Genomic DNA, 20,382 nt, shown 5'->3' on the forward strand with positions numbered 1-20,382 from the left:
TGCCTCTATGTCGGACATAGCGGCAGGGCGGCCAAAAGCCGCTTTCTTTCTTTTTGCCTCACCAGCCATAAACCTCACTGCACGTCACTGGCTGTGAGTGAGCTGTGCGAGGGGAACCTTTACCTTATGTTTATGCAGGAAATGTAGGGAGAGATTTAAGCTTGGGAATTTCCAGATGACCAGCAAAAGTATGATAAGTAACTTTCTTCAGAACAATGAATTTTTCATTCGCCATGATTTATATAATTACAGACAGTTCTCAACTTACAACAATTGTAAGACCAGAATTTCCTTTGCTAACCAAAGTGATTGTTGTGAATTGTGCCTGATTTTATGACCTTTCTACAACATTTGTTAAGCGAATTACTGCAGTCAAGTGAATCACACAGTCATTAAGCGAGTCCAGCTTTCCCTATCGACTTTGCTTCTTGGAAGCCAGCTGGGAAGGTCACAAATGGCGATTATGTGACTCTGGAATGCTTCCAATGATCATAAATGCATGCCAATTGCATAGCTGCCAACTCATGTTTTGTATTTATTTATTTAAATCATCCACGGTATATGCCTGCCAATCACACAACAGTGATTCTGGTTTGCCTGCGAGAATTAGAACAACAGCTTTAAGCAATGACCCATGGTACCCAAGGTAAGCAATAAAAAAAGCCGCAACGGAGCTCACCTAACCTCCTGGCCTGAATGAAAACAGCAAGGTTTTTAGAACTTTGCGAAAGGCTAAATGGTGGGACCATCCAAATTTGGGTGAGTGGGGAGTTTTGCTGTTCCAGAAGACAGATGTTGCCACTGAGAAGACAGGACTCCGGGGTCCAACAAGATGGGAATGGTTGAAAAAGGAACGCTAGGGCATGACCCCACCCTGCTAGATCTGATGATGGGGCAGGCAGACACCAAGAGAGGCAATTAGAGAAACCATTCAAACTGTGTTTCAATTTCAAATTCATACTGTTACCCCTTAGTCAAGTTTAAGACTACGTGGCCTTCTGAGCAAAATCTAATTCACCCTTGCCATTCTAAATTTTATATACTGATTTTTTTTTCTTTTGATATTTTACCTGCACACTGCCCAGAGTCCCTCTGTGAAGTGTAGGAAGATAAAACTCATCCCTCTCCTAGAAGAGTGAAATATCCTGGGAAATATTGAAAAGGCAGAATATTATATTTCCCTGCATAAGAAATGGAGTAACATGTTTTTAAGCAGGAAACAGACTCACTCTTAATAGCCCCCACTTTTGCGAATGGACCATTAAAAGGCCTGAGCCAGTCTATTCTATATAACAAAGATCTCCCCCTTCAGCTCTAGGGTGATTGAATTAAGGCATGATAGCATTAGCCCTTGACCCATCTCACCACAGGGCACCTGGGAAGAAGCAATGCTCAACCAAACGTGGACTCAAAACACATTCTAGAGAGTTGCCCCTGCATGGCCCCATGGAAGTCTGACAACCAATCAGAATATAAGCTCAGGGCATAAAACTAGGGACTTTCAGCATCTCTGCCTCTTTTCTTCTTCACCCAACATCATACTTGAAGCATGTGATCACCTTTTCTGTTCAGGAACTCAATCCATGAGAACCTGTTCATCATTAAACCATCTTTCCAAGCAACCTTCATGTTCCCAGTGTCTTTTCCCTCACTTGGAACTGAATAGAGGACATTTCTTCCAACAGAAGCAGATGAGAGGTTTTAAAAATTGATACATAGACAAAAATCGCAGACTAAACTTTGTGCATTTGCTGTGTCCTGCCAGGTACCACAAAGGGAGGACAGCAGCTTTATTCAGCATGAGGACTCGAGAGCTTTATATATTTGTTTGCATCTTCTGACAGAAGAGGGGCATTCTGTGACTCCCGAACAACATCGGACTGTGATATTCACTTCTGGAGATTCTAAATTCAGTGTTCAACCTCCCTAGCAGTGTTAAAGCTCCATTGTTCTTCTGAATGTTTCTGTATCTCGTAGGGAACACAGGCTCTCTACTCAGTGTCACGAACGAGGTCCACTTTGCCATGAGATGCTGCAATCCGAATGTGCTTCCCTATCTTGAAAGCAGCCCGGCCAAGCCACAACACAAAAGAAGCAGGAATTGTGTATCACAGCTTTGTACAAAAATAGGTGGGCAGAGCAAACAGTGGCAAACAACCTTATCTCCCTTCGTATGGCTAGATTGTATTTGGTTTGTGGGGGTGGGGAGGGGTAACAGCAATTGATTTGCTGCCTTTATATCAGCCAGAAGCAGAAGTGACCCAATTTCCCATGCTGCTGCTTTTGTCTTTTCTCTCCTTCAGTAGCACCTGGCTTGACTACTGCCACATGCCTTTTAAAACAACATGAAAAGGTTAAGTAGGTGGGAGGCTTACGGAGGAGAGTTTCAAATCCAGCTTCTAGCCGGGTTCTGAGAAAAGCAGGAAGCAGTACTGAAGTTGGTAGGGAGACAAACCTTTGCTCTCCTGCACGTTTGCATAAGGGTAAAAAGTTGTATTTTTCTCACTTATATTTAAGCATTTGTGATTACTTCCCCCCCCCCCTTGACAATGTATGCATTTTTGTGTTTTGTCCCTTTTTGATTACCCCCCCCCCCTGTTATTATATTGTAGGAAGTTAGCACTTACCCCTCTCCTAGAAGAATGAAATATCCTAGGAAATATTGAAAAGGCAGAATATTATATTTCCCTGGATAAGAAATGGAAAAACATGTTTTTAGGCAGGAAACAAACTCACTCTTAATAGCCCCCACCTTTGTCAATAGGCCATTAAAAGGCTTGAGGTGGTCTGTTCTACATAACAAAGACCACCCTTCAGCTCCAGGGTGATAGAATTAAGGTATGATAGTATTAGCCCTTGACCCATCTCACCACAGGGCACCTGGGAAGAAGCAATGCTCAACCAAACTTGGACTCAAAACACAGCCTAGAGAGTTGCCTCTGCATGGCCCCATAGGAGTCCAACAACCAATCAGAATACATTTCTTACACAGGAACAGGAAACAGAGAGGTGGGGCCGAACAGAGTATATAAAAAACCCAGGAACTCTCAGCAAAACCCCTTCTTTCTCTTTTCTTCTTTACCCAACATCTGGAAGCATGTGATCACCCTTTTCTGTTCAGAAGCTCAAGCCATGTGCACTGTTCCCTCTAAGGTGTGCGGCCGCGCGGCCGCGCACGTGGCAAGAAAACACCGTGTAGCCATTTCTAACTGCCGCGCAGTGGTTTCTGTCACAGGCTCTGGAAGCTGAGGGGCCTCAAAAAATCTAGAGTCAGCACGGGCGCAGGGACGGCGGCAGGAACTTATATGGCACAGCCGGTCTTCTAGGACCTCCTAGGCGCTGGCTGCGCCGCTCATTATCGTCAGTCGCCCCGTGTTCAGCAAAGCAAACATGGGGAAGTCCTTTGCAGGCGGCTAGAACTGGCCGCCTGCAAAGAACCTCCCCAGACTTGTTTTGATGAGCATGGAGCGACTGACAGTAGTTTGCGCCGGCCGCGGCCGCTCAAACTAACATCAGTCACCCCATGTTCTGCAAAGCAAGCCCGGGGAGGTCCTTTGTGGGCGGCCAGTTCTAGCCATTTGCGCCCAGCTCTGCAGCTGAAGTGAACCCCCAAAGCCCCCGCTGCCACCAGAATATCTGCTGCCGCCTCCTCCTCCTCCTCCTCCTCCAACAGCACCACCACATTTGCTGCCCAGCGCTGCAGCTGCGGTGAAGCCGCCAAAGCTCCCGCTGGTGCCCCTGCCCATGGCAGCGGTGGCGGTGCCTCCCCCGCCGCTCGGAGCACCTCAGCTGGGATCCGAGTTACCCCTGCTGCCGACTCCACCTCTGCTCTGCTTTTGAGGAGCCATGAGGCTGCGGGAGCCAGTAAGAAGGCAGCGGAGGGGGTGGGAGCAGGAAGAAAAGGCCTCGTGGCTTCTCAAAAGCACGGCAGAGGTGGAGGCGGCAGCAGGGATAACTCGGATCCCAGCTGAGGTGCTCTGAGCGGAGGGGGAGGCACCGCCGCCGCTGCCATGGGCAGGGGCACCAGCGGGAGCTTTGGCGGCTTCACCGCAGCTGCAGCACTGGGCAGCAAATGTGGTGGTGCTGTTGGAGGAGGAGGAGGCGGGAGCAGTTATTCTAGTGGCGGCGGAGGCTCATTGGCATCTTCAGTGGCAGCCCTGCCCCCTGTGAAAAAAAAACGAAGATGGAGCAGATCCACGCAGATGATGTCGCCGCAACATGACTGGAGGAGGAATTCTGGGAGTTGAAGTCCACAAGTCTTAAAGCTGTCAGGTTTGAAGACCCCTGGGATTTTTTTTCTAAAGGGTTAGGGGTGCAAGGATCTTGTAACAACAGCTTTAAGACTTGCATGCTTCAAATGCCAGACTTTCTGAGCCAACATTTTGGTTGCTAAGCAGGAGCGTTGTTAAGTGATACTGATATTATATAACACTTTAAATTAAGTGGGTACCTTGAATAAACATAACTTTGAGTTTCAAATAATACTGATTTCATTGTTGTCTTAGGTGACATCTGTGAAAAAAATTCAGGTGCTCAGGCATGAAAACATGCCGCTCAAACACTATACTTTTCTGCTCACACTGAAAAAAAATTAGTGGGAACATTGGCCATGTGATCCTGTCCACCATTAAACCACCTTTCTAAGCAGTCTCCATGTTTCTAGTGTCTTTTTCCCCACTTGGAACTGAACCCAGAAAGACATTTCTTCCAAAAATTTAAAAGCATTTTACAAAAAGACATAAGGGTGGTTGTAAGAATGATCCTTGCAATACAAAACGAGAAGGGAAAAATTAAGAAATATATACTGTTCTTGCTTTCTTCTTTCTCTCTTCTCTCCCCCCCCCCCCCACAATTCAAGATTCACTGCACTTTTCAGATGTCCTAGTTTCTTTACTGCGTTATCAAATGTATATAGTTCCCTTTAGTTCGTTTTTATATGATAAGCCTTGCATAAACTGAGGGCTTTGCAGTGATCTATAGCAAGTACTGGCATAGTGCCAACTCATAACCTGCTCTTAAAAAGTTAAGCAGGATCACACCTAGTGCATGGATGAGAGACCAAAAGGAAATCCTAGGGCTATCAGAAGAGGGTTAAAAGGAAGTAATAAGTCCCTATTGTTAACAGAGAAACCTATATCTATATACCTTTCTGTGCAGAATCTTCCTTCCTTCCCTTGAAAAACATTTTCCCCTAATTTATTTACATCAGTATAGTTATTTTTGTAAATCATTATCCCTTCCGGGATCAGCTGCCAAGTAGCTTCACAACAATGTAACTATGCAAATTATTTCTATTTATTTCTACATGTTGGTTCTTATTTTGTACCATGCCAGAATACGGTTTGTTTGGTTGCATCTAACTGAATTAATATAAATGTGGGTTATTCTAGAAACCATAATTAGATGTGCTTTACTGCAGTGTGTGAGTCATGAAGCATGGATGTCATGTTTTGTCTTTGACAATAGTCCTCCTGTATTTAGATCAGTAATTTAGCATTAAAAAATCCAGTGGACAACATTCAAACTTTTGTTTTCAATGGATTGTTGACAGCTGCCTAGAGTCATCATATGAGCCAGGTGGACATATAAGTCCTGTAAATAAAAATAAATAAATATGTCCCTGCATAGAGGCAGAGCAATGGAAAAGGCTCTCTTGGGGGAAAATAATGGAATATCTAATTTCAGATTCACAAGGGACCGGGTGGCTCAGTGACTAAGATACTGAGCTTATCGATCAGAAAGGTTGGCAGTTCAGCGGTTCAAATCCCTAGTGCCGTGTAATGGAGTGAGCTCCTGTTACTTGTCCCAGCTTCTGCCAACCTAGCAGTTTGTAAGCATGTAAAAATGCAAGTAGAAAAATAGGAACCGCCTTTGGTGGGAAGGTATCAGCGCTCCGTGCATCTTCGGCGTTTAGTCATGCTGGCCACATGACTACGGAGGCATCTTCGGACAGCACTGGCTCTTCAATTTTGAAACAGAGATTAGTACCGCCCCCTAGAGTGGGGAACGACTAGCACATATATGCGAGGGGAACCTTTACCTTTAATTTCAGATTCAGCCTTCAGTTTGAGAGTTTTGGTGCGGAAAAGCTAAGTGGTGGGACAAGCTACATCACTTTATTTTCTGCATCCTCACTTCCTTGCCCCATCAGCCTTCAATCTAGTTGAAAAATATGTGCTTTGCAACATCTATTGCTTTGTATAATGGCAATGTTTTACACACTTCTCCTTTGGTAATCTTCTTCAACTGATAAGTCTGAATTTATTATCCCTGCTGCTGGCTCCACCTTCTGGCAAAACCTATACATAGAAAGTCTGAATTTGATCCACATTCAATTCTAAACCTTGAACAAATTCTAAAAATTAGGGAGTTTATTTTCTTGACTTGTTTGGCCACTCATTTTGGCAAGATGGACAGCAGTACTCTGCAGAGGTGGACAGAACGACTGTGGAAACCTGGAGCAGGTGTGTTCCTATTTCAAGGCTGGGAAAAGAATAGCTTAAAAGGAAAGATTTACACCTTGAAGTTCATTGAAAAGACAGACAGATAGTTTCATTTCTCTGTTCTGCATCTGACTGAACTTAAATGTCTATGTAACATTATTTGCAACTTATCCAGCATGTTGTTTTGGCTGCTATCTACCCTAGTTCCTGAAGGCAGGGCTGGGTTTCTGGAAGATTTAAAGACTGCCCCAAGAATTACAATATGATGAACAACATGCAAATAATGTGCAAGAGCCTTTCTAAAGGCCAGCATTCAAAAGCAAATGCAGATGTTTTCTCCCCTGTTTAACTTCTCTAGCAGCTGTTTTATGTAATTCAGTTAAGCTAGAACCAGCTAGGCTTAACTGTAGTAAAGTAAGTGAAATGTGGGGCTGAAATGCATTTCTCGCTGCAAAAATATTTTTGGAAAATATATTTTAAGACTAAGCAGTGAGATAGCTTAAGGAATAGGCTCAGCAGCTTTTGTGAGGAGATAAAAACAGGCAAGCATCACAACTGAATCCCTGTCCCTTCTGTATACTGTATACATCTTTCCTGACTTGGCACCCTCCAGTTGCTTGTAGGACATCATTACTTTATTTAGTTTTGACTTAGACTGCTGTGTAGAAATGGGGTGATGCGATTAAGGCATGATAGTATTAGCCCTTTACCCAACTCACCACATGGCATCTGGGAACTCAACCAAGCTTGGGACTCAAAAGACAAACAACCTACAAAGTTAGCTAAGACTGACTGGGAGTCTGACAACCAATCAGAATATATTTCTTACACAGGAACAGGAAACAGAGAAGTGGGGCTGAACAGAAAAACTCAGGAACTCTCAGCAAACCCCTTCTTTCTCTTTTCTTCTTCACCCAACATCTGGAAGCACGTGATTCCCATTTTCTATTCAGGAATTCAAGCCATGTGATCCTGTCCACCATAAACCATCTTTCCAAGCAGCCTCCATGTTTCCAGTGTCTTTTCCCCCACTTGGAACTGAATTCAGAAGGACATTTCTTCCAACACTGTCTTTGCCAGCACCAGAATGGTTATTATTTTATTAATGCTATTGCTGTATGTCAATACAATACAATAGCAGAGTTGGAAGGGACCTTGGAGGTCTTCTAGTCCAACCCCCTGCCTAGGCAGGAAACCCTATACCATTTCAGACAAATGGCTATCCAGCATCTTCTTAAAGACTTCCAGTGTTGGGGCATTCACAACTTCTGGAGGCAAGCTGTTCCACTGATTAATTGTTCTAACTGTTCTAAATTTCCTCCTCAGTTCTAAGTTGCTTCTCTCCCTGATTAGTTTCCACCCATTGCTTCTTGTTCTGCCCTCAGGTGCCTTGGGGAATAGTTTGACTCCCTCTTCTTTGTGGCAACCCCTGAGATATTGGAAGACTGCTATTGGAAGTCTGGTGTTCCAGAATGGAGCAAGTTAGTGTTAGATGTGCTTCCAGGCTTGGTTCTTCACTTGCATATTCACAGCCTGTTGAGCCATGCAGATTGTGTAAATCTTCCTTGCTTTCTACCAAGCTTTCCAGTAGGTGAACTGATGGGCAGATGAGACACACGGCTCTAGTAGGGAAATCATTAGGGACGCACACAAATCACATCCAATCAAATACCGAGTTACAACAGGTTCTTGGGAATACAAAGAGACCCAGTAAATTTGATGTAACAGCAACATTTTACTAGGGGTCCTTGGCGCTCTCTGATGTTTTATTACCCTAACTAGGTAACATCATCAGTGCTAGTAAGGAGTTCAGTTTGTTGTCAGTTTATAATCTGGTGTCTTGCCTGTCTGTGTGGGTGGGGCAGTCTTAGAGGTTTTTGATTGGGTATTTACTGATGGATCTTTGGCAGTTTCTTGATTAGGGTATTGCTTACTTGATTGTTGGTCTGAAGTTAACCTTGGAGTTAATCTATGCTGATCTGGGTGGTGATTACTGGTGGAGAGGTGCTGGAGTCCTTATCTCTTTTGGGCTGGGTGATAGTCTCTTTTGCATAGTCTATAGATGTTAATGTCAATTTGTCTGTTGATGGCTGATTTGTCAGTGCCAGGCTTCTGGAAATTCCCTGGCATTTTGGTCTGGTCTAGGATTGTCACATTTTCCCAACTGAAACTATGGTTAAATCTGTCTATATGTTCTGGAATTAAAGAATGTTTGTCATATCTTCTGACTCCCGGTTGGTGTTCATGGATGCGTTCTGCCAGTCTTCTGCCTGTTTGTTCTACATAGTGGCTGTTGCAGTTTTTACATTGTATGTTGTAGCTGACTCCTGTTTTTTCCTTTGGGGTTGCTGGGTTTTTTGGTTTGCTTAAGATATTTTGAAGGGCTTTAGTTGACTTGTGTGCCACACTGATTCAATGTGGTTGTAGTAATATATTTGTGGTTTCTGAGATATTTATGATGTAGGGCAGTGTAATTCTTTTTAGGGTTTGTGTTGGTTGTGCTCTATAGGGTTGAGTTAAAAGAGAATTTGATAACTAGACAAATTATTTGGGTATTAAAGTTTCTTTACCATGTGGAATGGGAAAAAGGAATGATTACCCTTAAGATTAGTTGTTCTGTTTGCTTCACCTAACTAAAACAAATGAAACAGGATATTTGTACCAATACCCCCTGTGGGGAGGTAAATGAGTAATGAATGTCGTGTCTCTGTTTTGGGAGATTGTGTAGAGGTCTACATGACACAGGAAAGGGGTCTACGTGACACAGGAAGGCCAGGTACTTTGGGATGATCAGTAAGATGTCTAAGAGTATAAAAGACTGTAAACAACTGCCCTTCTGGGTTCAGGTTTTGCTCCTGAACCTTTGCGCAAATAAATCTTTCCCTCTGACAAAGAGCTGATCTTGTCTCATTTTCTGCTACATTTCTGGCACCCCAGATGGGACAACCAGGTGATCTTTCGCTCCTGAACCTTAATTGTACTTGTGGATATTCTTGTTGTTCTTCTCATTGTATTGATTGTGTTTTGTGTGTTGGGTGTAAGGTATTTATACACCAATTAATCACTGGAAAATGGACCACAATATAAAGAATTTGGAATAGGACTAGATAGAAAAGGAAAAGATCCATAGGGTTGGCTAGTATTGAAAAAAACTAAAACAAATACACAAAAGTATATTTAGTCATAATACCAGGATTTTGAAACATTAGAATTGCCTGAATTCCCCAAGAGAGTTGAAAATCTGTTTGTACAATTGGCTGAAAAAGAGAAAAAAGAGGAAAAAAAACTGTTTTATGTGCGGTGGTACGAAAATGGGAGAACAGTGGCCATGGGAAGTCTTGGAAGCTATCCCACAGATATTCAATAATATGTTTAGAGCAAGAAACATCACAGCCAGAACTCGCTTTGCCGGTATTATCTGGACTCTGTCAACCAACTTAGTGGGAAGGAACTGTTTTACAAGAAACCAGAGTGTAACAGTGGGAGACCTCATATGTTTAGGGCTCTGGGACTAGGAATATAAATTCTGGACGTCACCCAATAATGGACCAGAGCCTGAAAACTTTGATACCACCATACTTCATTATCTGGGTAGTAAATCAGAAGTGTAGATTGCCCCAGATAATATGTATTAGATAGGTGGCAACCTTGCATATGAGAGATTACCAGGGAATTGGTCAGGATCATGTGTTCTTGGGTGGATCAAGCCCTCCTTCTTCCTATTACCCATCCAGTCCAGGCAGGTACTGGGAGTCCCCGTTTATGACCTGGTAGGCCTGCAAAGGCGTAGAAGGGACATGGAAACAGCATTTTCCACTTTCCCCTGTAAAGAGTTGGACGCGTATGAAAAGACTGATGTTTGGGACTCGGAAAGAATAGTCTGTACCTATGGGCGAGTTACTTGGGCAGAGGATGGGTCATATGGATACTGGATACCTATCTATATGTTAAACAGAATCATCCGATTACAAGCAGTGTTGGATCTGGCTGGTAAAAGGTTAGATAGGACTCTAAACATATTATCTGGAGCCACGGACAAACTCAGGATAGCTGTATACCACAATAGATTGGCCCTGGATTATATCCTGGCTAAAGAGGGAGGTGTGTGTGGAAAATTTAACCTTTCTAATTGTTGTTTACAAATGGATGAAACAGGAAAAGTCATTAAACAATTGACCACTGAAATGAGACAACTCACTCATAATGCTGACCAGAAATGGAGTGGATATAACTTTAAAGAGATCTTTAGTGGATGGTTCCCTAAACTTCCTAGTCTGCAAGCTATAGTGGCTCTAATAGGTTTAATCGCCACAGGTTGTATCATCATCCCATGCATTCTCCCCATCTTCATAAAAACAATAACTAACAGCCTATGATTATTAGCAAAAAGGGAGGCAGTGACACAGGTGATGGCAAGGTGGGAATATGAGAGAATAACGGGTACAGAAAATTGTGAAACTCCTCCTAAAAGGCGGAAGAGTTTCAATGGGGTGGGGAATAAAAGAGAATTTGATAACTAGACAAATTATTTGGGTATTAAAGTTTCTTTACCATGTGGAATGGGAAAAAGGAATGATTACCCTTAAGATTAGTTGTTCTGTTTGCTTCCCCTAACTAAAACAAATGAAATAGGATATTTGTACCAATACCCCTTGTGGGGAGGTAAATGAGTAATCAATGTCATGTCTCTGTTTTGGGAGATTGTGTACGAGGTCTACATGACACAGGAAAGGGGTCTACGTGACACAGGAAGGCCAGGCATTTGGGGATGATCAGTAAGATGTCTAAGAGTATAAAAGACTGTAAACAACTGCCCTTCGGGGTTCAGGTTTTGCTCCTGAACCTTTGCGCAAATAAACCTTTCCCTCTGACAAAGAGCTGATCTTGTCTCATTTTCTGCTACATTTCAGTCAGGGACTTTACTAGTTACAATATCCATTTGCTCTTTCTCACATGCAGGAACCCATGCTAATCCACATTTACTTGCATCCTCCTTGACTAGGCTGCCAGGCACCAGAATGGGACAACTCGCAGCTAACTCATTAGAGCCAACACATCAAATCATTGTGGGACCAATATTAAAAAAATATTTTAATTTTTGTCATACGTCCCTTTTTGTCAAAGGGACATGGTGACTCAGTGGTTATCCTACCTTTTAAATGTTTTAAATGTTATTCACACGGACAAAGGATAGATTACTCCAACATCTCCTCTGATCCTCTGCAAACGGGCTGTAAACCAATTCACTATAATTTGGTTGTTTACAACTTGACACTTTTATTGCTTGGCTGCATTGGTCTAAGATCTGATAAGATTGCACAGCTCGCAGCCTGCTTTTATTTGCAAATACCTCAGAGCTCTCAAGAAAAAAATACTAACTGCGTACAAACATGGCATCTATTCAAGCGTCTATTCAAATGATTTTTTCAACATCACAGAAATTATCTGCCACACAAGATAGAATTGAGAGAAAATTGGATTATTTGGTGTTTTTAGCAACAAAATATGAGGAAAAAACTGAGAATGTTCTTCAAATACAAACTAAGGATGTCAGAGATAAAGATTCTCAATTTGCTGATATTCGGGGCAACTGCTTTACTTCTGAGGGAGAAAAAGATGAAATGTCTGAAGGGGAAGCAGCCACACAGAAGATTTACTTCAAAAGAAGGGCGCAGGAGGAGTGAGAAGCATTAAAGAATTCATACTTTATGAAATACCATCTGCAAAACATTTGATACCACCACTGAGAATTAAAGACAAGCTGATAAAGGAAATAAAAAGAGGGTGGCAGCATTATATGAGGTGCATAACAAAAAGGTGCAAAGATTTTTTCGTATGGACTTGCTCATAAATATGTTTGGAGAACTGGACCTACGAATGGCAACAGATTTAAGGCTGTTCTGTTACTGGAGAGACACAGGCTGATAGATGAAAGAGTATCATTTAAAATCAGCTAAACCTAGTTAAATTCATTTGTAATAGGTATAGTTGAATAATAATTGATAATGATAGTAATGTATATAATGTTGAGTTGCTATGATAAATAATAAATGGATATGAGAAGGGAAGGTTAGAAATATCTTTGGACTATATATAAATGTTATTAATCACAATAATATAAATAAAAATATAAAAAATATAAAAAATAAAATAAAACTATATCTATATACAGTTAAATCTTAACTAATAGGGGGGAAATGCTATGATATAGGGTATAATTAAATAAAGAAAGGAGAATGATAAATTATATACATGGAGGATGAAAATTTTGGTATTAAATATTATGGATGTTTAGCTAAAACAGGATATGAGGATTTGGAATTAACATGGAGGATTTTATAAATAAGTAAATGAAATGCCAGCATGTGGTTATGGATTAAATCTTTGGTATAGTTAAGGATGAAGGATGTTTAAATAACTTAGTCAATTAAAAGTGGAGGTATGATGATGTTAATATAGTAAACATTTGAGTTAAGATATTTGAATTAATATGAATTAATGGAAGAGATGCACAAAAACTTGTTGTAACCAGCTGATATACTTTTTTATAACATATACTTGTTTTGTTTTTGTTTTTGCTGTTTGTGTGTGTTTTTCTTTTTTAATTGTTGTGTATATACAAAGTGTGTCTGTGGGGGGAAATATAGTTAGGATAAACTAGTAAAGGTAAGGGAATAAGAAATGATACTAAATTATACCTATTAAATGAAATAATAAATGTATAAGAATGATAAATGTTAAAACACCTGTAACCAAATGACATGCTATATGTGATGATGGGTTTTTTTTTCTTCTCTGTTTTTTTTCTTGTTCTTTTTTGCTTTGTTTTTTTCCACTGTTGTGGGTATGTGTTGTTTATGTAACAAAAAAATAAAATATTTTTTTTAAAAAAGAAAGAAAGGTCGGCAGTTAGGTGATTCAAATCCCTAGCGCCATGTAATGAAATGAGCTTCTGTTACTTGTGCCAGCTTCTGCCAACCTAGCAGTTCTAAAACATGTAAAAATGCAAGTAGAAAAATAGGAACCACTTTTGGTGGGAAGGTAACAGCATTCCGTGCACCTTCGGTGTTTAGTCATGCTGGCCACATGACCACAGAGACGTCTTTGGACAGCGCTGGCTCTTTGGCTTTGAAACGGAGATGAGCATCGCCTCCTAGAGTCAGGAATGACTAGCACATATGTGCAAGGGGAACCTTTACTTTTACCATATTTTATTCTGTCCCTCCTTTTGCATTCTTTCTTTAATGATTCTATTTTACCATTTCTTTGTTATTAGTGTAACTCTTTTTCTGCAGCGAGTTATCCTGTGGCGTGATGGCCGTGGTGAATTGTCATAGACCACCAGGCAATGAGCTGCCCCCGGAGCTTCGTATAATCCCCGACCTCCGGTCCTTCCGACACGCCCTAAAAAGTTGGCTTTTCCAGCAAGCCGGCCTGGCCTGAACAAACCAAATTAAATTATTGATCATTGTTAATTTTAATTTGATTTTTTTTAAAAAAATGTTATTGTTAATTCTAATTGGGTTTGTTTGGGATATTCTATTTAATTTTTTTAATTTTTGTATTATGTGTTTCTTTTAATGTTGTACGCCGCCCTGAGTCCTTGGGAGATGGGCGGCATATAAATCTAATAAACCAAACCAAACCAACTAGCTAGAAGGATGGAAGCTACCAAGTCTGGATCCAAATATAACTCAAGAAATGAGTGGAATCCAGGACCCCCTTTATTCCCCAAAGTCCTTGCTTTGTTGATTTCATAAGACTGGCACTACTCTTGCTTTGTTAATTTATATGTTTGGCAATTGTTGATAGGATGGAGTGAAGTTTCCACGCACTCAGGTCTAACTTTTGCCTGGTTCAGGTGACATTTTTTTATTTGCCTCATTCCTTTTCTTACACAATTCGCTGATAGATAAGAAGCAAAATAAGAAGCAAACAAGATTTTAGATAACATATCTGGCTTATGGTCTTCTCTGTTTATGTCTTTGCTTCATCTTTAGCTGTGGCATCTTCAGCCTAGCCCAGTGGTGGGATTCAATTTTTTTTACTACCAGTCCTGTGGGTGTGGTTTGGCAGGCGTGGCGTGGCTTGGTGGGCATGGCAAGGGAAGGATACTGTAAAATCTCCATTCCCTCCCCACTCCAGGGGAAGATTACTCAAATCCCTGTTTCCTTCCGATCAGTTGGGTCTCGGGAGGCAGAGAATAGATGGATAGAACTACTCAAAATTTTGGCCACTGGATCTCCAGAACTGGTCAGAACGCCACCTCTGGCCTAGCCTCACATTAGAAGACCTCTGGGTAAAGTTGAGAGGCTCAGCAAAGGCTTTGTAGAATGTTCAGGGTTGGAAAGTCCCAACTGCCACAGTTAATGTTGTGGTTGTAGTTGCTGCAATCTCTACCTCTTTCAAATTTTGATGATTCAGTCTGTAAAAGTTCCAGTTTGGTCCTGATTTTGAATTGGGATGGTGAACTGTGAAGATTGCACTGCATTGCTGCCGTGCTTGATCAAAGAAAAAGACAAGAGCCAAGCTCTCCATTTTGCATTTCAAAAATACTGCTAAGCTCTGATTTTCTTTCGCCAATTTTAATCACACTGCGCCATTCCACTGCAGTATGGCGCCATAAAATACTCTGCTGCTTCTGGAGCAAGTGCCGTGTAAAACATTGAACGCTGTACATAATGGTCTAAGCTTTATGGGGATTTGCAGGCGTAGCAGAGAATTATTGCCTTCTCTAGACTTCAATAGCCTGTTTCATGATTTTTAAATGAACTCTGACCGAGGAGGTTGGTGGTGTTTTTTTCCCTTGATTCACCATGACTGTGTATAGCTATGGTTTTTATCAGCTCACCATATTATCCAATGTAACAGTGATGTGTCTTTATTGAACTATATGTCAATGAGCTATGCAACATGTGTTACCATTTGCATAATTTATTCCAATTATGCTCTTTGCGATATGCAGAATTTGGAATGTGAAGCAGAAACTGTGGTGAGAGAGAGGAAGGAAGGAAGCAAGGAAGCAAGGGAGACAAAGAGAACAAAGATTTATAAGCAAAACTAAGAAACCAAACCTGGGGAGAGAGCAACGAATCTGTGCTCATTGATTTTCAGTGTTGTCAGATGTAGGTTGGTTCATGAACAGTATTAGGATTTTTTAATGATAGCTATGTCCAATAAACCACAATGGTTGGCTTAGCAGAACGCATTTAAGAACCAAACCAAAACCAAACAATTCAAATTTGGGTTTAGCGTGCTGAAATAGTTTCCAGTTAATTATCCCTGCAGACTGATGACAGCTGCCATTTCAGGGTAATAGGAGTTAATTTGATCATTTTCTTCTTTCTATAGAAATTATGTGCTCTGACTCATGTCCACTCGTGTTCCTCTAGTCATGGTAAGGATGCAAGCTTTTGAATTGCATAGTGTATATGAGATAAAGAGGGGAAAATCTGTTTCATAAAGGATTCTGTATAACTTAAATACTTAACTGCTTTTTCTGTATCATTAGCTGCTGGGAGACTAAAATATATATACCTGATTTTTGACATAGCGAATTATTGCCAGTATGTCAGAAATGCCAACATTAAGTAAATATAGCTAAGGTGATTAAATTGCTCTATAGTCAGTGTCCAACTATCACTTATTTTAAGTACTTTAAGCAAACTCTGGGCATCTGTTCCTAACTTGGCACATAAGTAGCAGCAAATGGAAAATTGCTAAATGCTCCTAACATACAATTCTTGGTGCTTTTAAGCAGCCACTGTTGCTTGCTGAGCATTCACAAGAGAGAATAACACAGACAGAGAGAGAAACAATAATTGACAAATAACTTGAAATGTTTGAATTCCCCCCACCCTATTTTTTGAATCAGTAAAGAAAAAAAAAGATAACAATTAAATACATCAGCCTGTCCCAACTTGGCATGTTCTAGATGTAATGGCACTACAAATCCCCTACTGTATTCCCATAACACAGTGAACCACATTATAGTCCATACACTCACCATCGTGCACCACAGCTTATGATTCCATACTGTAAGTCTGTGTTGCTGCTGCTTTTATAACAGCCTGCCCAACTAACTCCTAAGGAGACCATCATTATTTGCTTCACTTTCATTACATTTCAACCAAACTCCAGATCTTGAGCAGAAATACCTATAGTGATACAATGCCTAGGGAGATTCCTTTTTTACTGGACCTCTCTAGGACATGAATAGGTAAATATGAGTTACTTCCATGGTCAAAACCCCAAAGGTACTTTTCCAAAAGTCAAGTGGACTCTCTTTGGTTTTCCTAAAAATGTTTTGCTTCTCATTAAGGAAGATTCTTTAGGTCGTCTTGGATGAGAAGCACAATGTTTTCAAGGAAAAGGAAAAAACAAAACAAAGTCCAACTGCCTTTTGGAAGATCACCTATGAGACAACCATGACCTCCTGGATGACTTCGAATCTCCCTAGACATCCATGATCAAAAGTTTCATCACATGGCTTGCTGTGAGTAGTGTTTAACCCTAAATATCACTGTCCTCTTTGAGGTAAATCTAACATTTTGGGTTAATTGACCAGGTTAATTCCTCTTTGAACTGCTAGTAGTATGATCATCATCCCCCTTCCTCATGACCCAGTTAATTATTTTGTGGGGATGGAGCTTCAAGGTTATAATTGCCAACTTAGGACTTATGGGCAATAGAATCCCAACACTTGTAAGGAATACCTGTTTAAGAAGATTGCTGAAGAAACACTTTCCCAAAATCTTAAAAGTCCAATGCATCCAGTGCATGCTTAAAACATAGTCTATTGGCACACTTACACACGAATCTAAAGTGTGACCTATGAAGAGTCAGATGCGGCATCTTTAGCAGGGACCACTCTATTTAGTACTTCATAGGGCTACATATTCTTGCCATTTCGATTTCCTAGTGTCTTAAGGCAGCAACGCTCTTGGGGCAATCTGGGAGATTCAGAGTTGTCATTTTAATCAACTCCTAGTGCCATTGCATGATCTTTTAAAGGGAGGCTTACTGAATGAGATTTCCTCCCAAAAAGCATGGAGCTTTGTAACCTGAATCCTGTAGAAAGACGGATCTAGCTCAGATATAATGCTAGGAGACATTTTAACATGGTTTGGGTTTTGCATAATGAAAGACACTTGAGAATTACAATTGATACTATAAGAAAGTTAAGCAAGAGATGAGAATTTTGAAGGTGTTACAAGCAAATCTCTAAGGACGCCAAAGGTATTTTTTTCCATTGCTACTTTGGAGTGGGAGTGAGGAGGAACATAATATAAACACTTTTTAAAAAAAATACTTCATTTTTAGAAAATGATAGTAGAGAAAGTACTCCTTTTAAAAATTCTACACTGAATATTTTCTTTTGAACATGCTAATTACTTTGCTGATTATATATATATGCTTTAATATGCATTTGTATCCAATGGTTTAACTGGGATGAAGTACCATTAAGACCTGACTAAGCCATATCAATCAAGTGTATAAACTGTATCAGTCCAGTGCCTCAAAAATTTCCAAAAACTTTCTAATTTTCAAAAACTTTCTTAGAACCCAAAGAAATTAAAGATATACTTCAGATATGTATGCATCTTTTAAAAGTCTAATATTTTGGGAATCCTGATTGGCCTGAATAAATCCAGCCTGAACTAGAAATTGAAGAAAACAACATAAAACTGTATAAAGGCCAGAGTAGTTGTTGTTTCAACATTGATACCTTATAATGGTTGATGTGAGCATAATTTTAAAACATCATTTTAAATCTTCAGTTTGATACACATTCGTTGACAATGTGTCCCATTGAACAAGGTAGTATTCAGTAAAATCAGCTGCAAAGCAAGATGAATGAGATTTCATTTCTACTAAAAGAAATATCTTTATTACGTAGGAGCTTAACTTAAGAGTGTTAACAAAAGCATAAGGTACCCAGCATGGGATGAGAGAGAATTAGTCTGTTACCCTGTTAAAGCAAATATGCGTTAGTATGTCAGTGTGTGTCTATTGCCTATCTACCAAAATAGTCCAAGTATAAGCAGCAAAAAAGAGCAACAATAAAGTAGCATAAATAGAAGTATCTGAAAACAGATGTTTCTTATTCTTGGTAATGTATGTGTGATAACAATCAGATTCAAATAAAATCTGTCTCTTATCTAGATTACAAGGGGTGTTACTAGCTAATGGAGGGCAACTACCTTATATATCTTGATTTGTCACATACCAGTTTAAATATTTACCATTTTTGTTTAAATGCACACACACTTACACATATACTACAGCCCTATTAACAATGTAACATAATGTTGAAAACAAAAAAGAAACAAGTCTGAAAATTTGGAGTGCATAAACAAAACAGTCGATAAAATTTGATCAAGTTGCTCAGAAATCTTTGTTGCCAGCTTGTTAAAGGAAAGCAAATGTTGACAATAATCTATTGCTATAATTTGTTGTATGTTTCTCCTTCTAATGATATATAATCTTTTTTTGAATCAATTCATGTTCCACAGGCTTGAAAAACTCAATAGCTCTATATATATATTAATACATTCCAAGGATTAGGAGATAACCAAGAAGATCATACATAATCCAGTTGCTTGCTTCTCCAAAATATGGTACTATCTGTAAATAGGATAAACTCAGACTATAGAGTTCTACATAATTCCTGAACAGGATTTCCAACATCAAAGTGATTGCATTATTAAACTTTGAATATTTGTACCACTCTTATTTTAAGATCAAAGGAAAATGATTTTTAGAACACCTTTCTATTGATAGAATGCCAATTTCATCAACCCCAACTTAAACCCGAGTTCAAAATGGCTCACTGGCTAAGGAGCTACAATGGATTTCTAACTAAACTTCTAACCAATTTAGCACTTCAAAAGCAGGTGGAATGTGGAAATGACCTTGAGAAGAAAGGTGGGACTGCTATAGACTGGACAACTGGGCATGTAAAAGATATCTCAATCCCAAAAAAGAGGGAGGACGTGGAAACATTTTAGAAAGAACACTCTCTAGTTTTCCAGAGTGTAAAAGGAAAGGATAGGGGAAATAACAATAGCACTTAGACTTACAGACTGCTTCATAGTGCTTTATAGCCTTCTCTAAGAGGTTTACGGAGTCAGCATATTTCCCCCAACAATGTGGGTTCTAACAACCTTGGAAGGATGGACAGCTGAGTCAACCTTGAGCTGGTGAGAATCGAACTGCTGGCAGTCAGCAGAATTAGCCTGCAATACTCCATTCATCACTGCGCCACCACGACCACTTTCAGTCTTGCAAGATTCTGTTAATCTAACCTTAAACTAAAGTTAGTGCTAGTACTTTTGGGTGTGCTTTTTGTCTAGATTATTTTGTAGGCCTAAGGGAAGCAGTGGTAATGCAAATGAAATCAACCATATAACCAATGCTTGGGTTGAACAAACAATGAAGGAACACTCCTTCATTGCTTTAAACAAAAGTTTAAAAATCAGTTTCCTCAGATCGTGTTTATTCAAAGCAACAATAAATTACCTTGGGATAAAACTGTCCAGAGTTATTGGATATGAGATGGGCAGCAAATACATTTTCTAAATAAATAAATAAAGATATACCATTAAGGGACTGGGAATGCACAACGTCTTGAAGAACAAGATGTAATACTGACCAGAATAGTTGTTGTTTTAATGTTGATACTTCATTATGATTGATGTGAACACAATTTTAAGACACTTCAAACAAAATAAATTTTAAAAATTGAATGATAAATAGTCTCAAAATCAGTGGACTAATTGACTCACTAAAAGTATTAACAAAATTACCAAGGATTAAAAACAAGAGTTGTAAAATTCAATAGTTTGACTAAAATTTTAGGCTTCTCAATTGATCGTTCTAGAAAGATAGACATGAACAAATAAACATGCAACAAGGTATTTTGGAACAGACACAGACA

Source organism: Thamnophis sirtalis, unplaced genomic scaffold (genome assembly GCF_051295495.1).
Source record: "Thamnophis sirtalis isolate CommonGarterSnake01/CBP01778 unplaced genomic scaffold, rThaSir2_p1.2 scaffold_3, whole genome shotgun sequence".
Lineage (NCBI taxonomy): Eukaryota > Metazoa > Chordata > Lepidosauria > Squamata > Natricidae > Thamnophis > Thamnophis sirtalis.